Genomic DNA, 5586 nt, shown 5'->3' on the forward strand with positions numbered 1-5586 from the left:
CCCCCGCCCTTCTTCCCCCGCCCTTCTCCCCCCGCCCTTCTCCCGCCGCCCTTCTCCCACCGCCCTTCTCCTCCCGCCCTGTCCCCCCTGCCCTGCCCCCCTGACCCCTGCTCTGCCCCCCTGCCCTGCCCCCCTGCCCTGCCCCCCTGCCCTGCCCCTCCTGCCCTGCTCCCCCTGCCCTGCTCCCCCTGCCCTTCTCCCCCTCCCCTCACCCTCCTTTTCCAGCCTCCCCCTCGCCCTCCAACTCCCCCTTCACCCACACCCTTACCCATGCCTGGCCCCGCACCCTCCCCTCCTTGACTTGCCCCGCCCCCTCTGGGCTCCCGCCCCTCCCATCCCCCTCCCTCTCCCTCATCCCCATCCCCTCCCTGCCCCCTGCACCGACGCCTTGGCTCCACCCAAACACCCCGCCGGTACCGGCCACTCCTGGGTGGGGCCGGGCGGGCTGCGGGTCGCCCGCTTTCCCTGGACAGCACGGCTGAGGAAGGTCCCGACGCCACCGCCAACTTCTTCCCTTTAGGCCCGCGGCGACGGACCCCGAGCAGACGACGCCGCCGCCAATGTCCCGCCTCCTCACAGCAAGACCCAATCAGCCCGCGAACCCGCCCATCAATCCAACCCGACTTCAGCGTCCAATCCAATAGCGGCCTCACCGAATCAACCCATTGGCTCGCGCAACTGAAGCAACCAATCAGCGAGCGAGCGAGCAAACACACAGGTGAACCCAATCAGCATCGCAAGATAGTAAACAGAGGCAGTGGAAGGAGCAGGAGACCTTTCAGCCCTTCCACTTTCAACTACCCCACAACTCAATCAAATCCTTGGGAAACACAGGATCACTTTGTCTTGGCTCCAGGATTCCTCTGATCTCAAGAAATACATTGTACCCCAACTGCAAGGGAGACTATTTATTATCAAACTTTCCTTTATATTTATTACCGCTTCCAATTTAAAAGAGGACACAAGTGGTTGTGTCAGCCAGCTGGACCGCCTCGGGGAACCTCATGGAGCAGGCAATCATGGTGAGAAGGTAACTCATCCCGTGGGAGGCCGGTAGTGACGCTACAATGTCATTGTAGATGTGGCTGAACCTATGTGGTGCTGGCTCGAATGTCTGGGGTGGTGCCTTCATGTATGTCTGCATTTTGGTCATCTGGCAGAGTGTGCAGGCCTTGGCCCATTGACAACCTGTTTCTGGCGACTCAGCAAGACCAACCTATTGACCACCATTTTGACAGTACTGATGGCCGGGTGCGTCAGGTTGTGCACCTCATCATAAAACTGCCATCTCCATGCTGTTGGCACGATGAGGTGGGGTTTACCATTGGAATGTCGCAGAGGAGCGTCTACTTACCAGGGTCGATGTTAACATCCTCCAGCCTGAGCCTGGACACTGCTGTCTTGCTTGCAAGGATCTCAGGGTCGTCCTGCTGTCCCCTGCCGAGGGCTAAGTAGTCTATTCACTGGGACAGGGCCTTGATAGATTTGATTGCGGGGATGGGGCAGTGCGTCACCCATGATATGTTGAATGTCGTCCTGCTGTCCCCTGCCGAGGGCTAAGTAGTCTATTCACTGGGACAGGGCCTTGATAGATTTGATTGCGGGGATGGGGCAGTGCGTCACCCATGATATGTTGAATGTCTGTAGTGAACTCAGACTCATAGGAGAGGAGTCGCTGCTGCTTGGCCGACCACAGGTCCAACACTTTATGGAAGGCAAAAGTTAATGGCTTCTGGTCCATGAAGACACTGAATTGTCTACCTTCCAAAAATACCTTAAGTGCCTGACTGCCAGGTACAGCACCAATTGCTCTCAGTCAAAGACGCTGTATTTGAGTTCAGGTGGCCAGAGGTGTCTGCTAAAGAAGGACAGGGGCTGCCATTCCCCTTCGATGAATTGCTCCAGTGCACCCCCTACTGCTGTGCTGGAAGCATCTACTGAGAGAGTGGTGGGTGTCTCTGGCCTGGCGTGTACCACAAGAGTTGTGTTGGCCAGTGCGTCCTTGGCCTTCTGGAACGCCTCCAAATCCTCATTGTCCCAGGTAATGTCTTTACCTTTCTCCGCATGATGTGGGCCACGGGGGGCATGGCAAGATGGCGTAAGGATCAGACGTGCCTTCCAGTTCTCTCCTGACTCTATCTTAATGTTTTGTCTAGAAATGCCCGTTAAAATTCTTTAAAAGTTTAGATAACTTCAGTGTTGTTAATTTAACTTATGATGGTACAATTGGTGAAAAAGAGCAAAAAAAACGACAACAGATCATCAGAAAACTACATTTTCCAAAAGTTCAAGTTTTGGAGCCTACCTGTAGAAAAGACACCGGGACTCTGCGTGAAATGGATCCCAGGAGAGAGGTACAGTGTTTGGATGCAGAGCTCTATGTTACATCGGTAGAGCCCCCTAAAGAGGGCGCCAAACAGCCTTTAGAACAAAGAGTTACTCAGGTTTGCACATGCGTAGTAGCATCTGACGGCAATGTTATGAATGAACCGCTTGTAGTATCATCAGCTGAAGTATTACCAGCTGAAACACCGGCTGGGGAAAGGCATCTGTCAACTGTAGCGGTGGCGCTGCAAACTGCACCTTTTGAGATAAAAGAACCTATACAACTTGATGTACTGGGAGAAATTAATACATTATGGACTGGGGAAAACCCCGGCCAGCGTCCTCCAGTCACTGCTGGAGAGGCTGTGGCTGGGGTTTCCACACGCAGCTATACTACAAGGAAGGCAACCAGAATGAAGGAAGCAACAGAAGAACCTTTGGTTATGCAGAAGAAGCAGGAATCTGTTGAGCCAGAATCTCTTCCAATTGAAAAGATTCTTGTGAATCTTGAATCTAAATGATCTTATACAATGCAGGGATTATCCAAGATTATGACTGAACTTGGTACTAGGTCTAATACTCTGTGGTGAAAATACATTCTCAACAGATGGCTGAGTTTGGAGCTTTTAAGCTTGAAGTGAGAGATAAATTTAATTCGTGTGAAGAAGATATAGACGAAATACGAGATCATGTTTCAGATGTGACCAAAATGGTCAAAGACTTACAAACTCAAAATAAAAATTTGGTGAAAAAGATTGATTATTTGGAAAACCAATCCAGACAGAACAATATAAAGATTATTGGTTTGCTGGAAGGAATGGAGGGACCAGACCCAAGAAAATTTTTTACTGAATGGATTCTGCAGGTTCTGGGTCAAGAACATTTCCCGAAAGGTATAATACAAAAATGTGCTCACAGAGCCTTGCGTAGAAGACCTATTTCAGGTCAAAGTCCAAGACCTGTTTTGGTTCATTGCTTGAATTATTACGACAGAGAAATAATTTTACGAGTGGCTATTAGAAATGCACAACAGTGAAAATCACCCTTGATGATTCAAAATAATCGAGTTTTCTTCAATGCGAATTTGAGTCAAGAAGTTATGTTCCAATGACGGGAATTCAATCCTGCTAAAGAGTTGTTGTGGAAGAAAGGTTATCAGGCAACCTTTAGATGTCCAGCTGTTTTGAAGGTTTTTCAAGATGGTTGCCAACCAAAGTTCTTTGATTCTCCAAAGGAAGCTATAGCATTTGCTCAAGAGCTGCTAATTACTCGGTTTCAACAGAGACGTAGTCCGCCGCGAACTCCAAGGAGACAAGAGATGGAAGAAAAGAGCCGTGCTCCAACAAGGAATGTTTGTAATGGTGACTCGGCAGTTGGAGCTGATTAAAAGAAGAGTTGTTTTTTTTTAATGTTTTTTTTTTAAAAAAGGAATATTAAATAATGATGATGTTAGTTTAAGATGAAGTGAGAATTGGGGGAGAGAACTGGATGGGCATTATTTCCTGAAAGTCATCTGCTACGTGTGAGTTATCTCACACCCATTTTTTTTGGGAGTTACCGCATTGCGCGGTTTAGACGGCAGGGGGTATTTTTAACCTCCTACCCATTTTTTTCCCCTTTTTTTGTATTATTAGATTAAAGTGTTAAGGGTTTTCTTTTGTGTTTCTAAAAAAAAGCATAAGAAAGTATTTGATTGTTTAAAAAACTAAAAATTCATGCGGTTTTTTTTTGTAAAGTTTATTCAGTAGATAAGGAATATTTGAAATTTAAATGTGAATGGGCTGGATAAGTTTTTTTTAATATATTTTCTATAACTTTAAGGTGAAAGGAGTGGTAATTCTGGTGTATATTATTTTGCCATTTTAGTTATAGAACGAAGGGAATAATGGTGAAAGTTATAAATTGAATTGTACAATTCTTAATGAGGCTTGAATTTTGTTTGTGGTTTATGCTCCATTTGTTGAAGATATAGATTTCATTGTAGATGTGTTTTTATTATTTGGATATCTGAATTTTAACGTAATGATTGGGGATATTTAAATGTGGTATTGGAGCTTTTATTGGATAATTATTCAAGGTTAAAATGGAAAAATGGTGGAAGAGTACCAAATTTGAATTCTACAATGTTTAATGAGGTTGGAATTTTGTTTTAAGATGGCAGTTTATGTGACTAATATGATGATAGATGTGAAGTTAGTTGATATTTGGTGAAGGTTTATCTCTATAGAGAAAGTTTTTTTTTCATCTTTTTTTTCTCATGCTACAAATTTTTTAAAAGAATTGATTATTGTTTAAGAATTTTTGATAGACAATGTTACTAATTTTACTAATTTTTTATATTAAGTTTGAGTTAATTATATGTTTCATCTTAACTCTGTTAAATATATGCATTTAAGTTTGATTTAAATATGTTTTTTAAGTCTGATATCTTAGTATTAATTACTTTTCTTTTTGTTAGTATTTTAATCGGTTATGTTTTTGTTTTTTTTTGTAAGTGGGTTTTTTTCTCACATATATTATTAGATTTATTAATTTTTCACTCTTTATTTTGGGGGGGAAGGGGGGGTTGGACTAATTTGAGTTTGGTTATTAATGTGTAATAATTATTGGGGAGGATATAGTTTATTTAGATTACTGATACTGTATTGTAATTATATTATTTTGTTCTTAATTTTTTTAAATGTAATTCTATATGTTATTCATGTTATAAAATCTTAAATAAAGTTTAAAAGCAAAAAAATGATGTCGGCCACTACCGGTATGAATCGGTGATAAAAATTAATCGTACCAGTGAATTCTTGCAGCCCCTTCATTATGTGGGGTTTGAGGAAGCACTTAACAAACTCTACCTTTTCAAGCAGGGTTTAGTTCTGTGCCTATTGATTTGACCCCCAAGGAAGTCGAACGTTTCCAACCTGAACTAGCACTTAGCAAGGTTTATATAGTAAGTCCAAATTCCCGCAGCCAGGCGCACAGTCACATTAGACGGTCTCTGTTTAGCTTCATTGCCACCACTTTGACATCTTGTGGTTACTGCCACCCTCTGCTGTTGGAGAATATCCTCCTTGGTCTCAGCCCCTCAATGTAACTAAGAACCCCTAAAATGCCCCTAATGTTTTGGCCTTCATCACTACTCCTGGCAAGGCATTCTTGACACCCACAACTCTGGGTAAAAGAAAATACCCCTGATATCTCCCCTAAATCTTCCTCCCTTTGCTTTAGACAGATGACTTCTAGTGTTTGCAACTCCCATCTGGGTTT

Source organism: Narcine bancroftii, unplaced genomic scaffold, assembly GCF_036971445.1.
Source record: "Narcine bancroftii isolate sNarBan1 unplaced genomic scaffold, sNarBan1.hap1 Scaffold_106, whole genome shotgun sequence".
Classification (NCBI taxonomy): Eukaryota; Metazoa; Chordata; class Chondrichthyes; order Torpediniformes; family Narcinidae; genus Narcine; species Narcine bancroftii.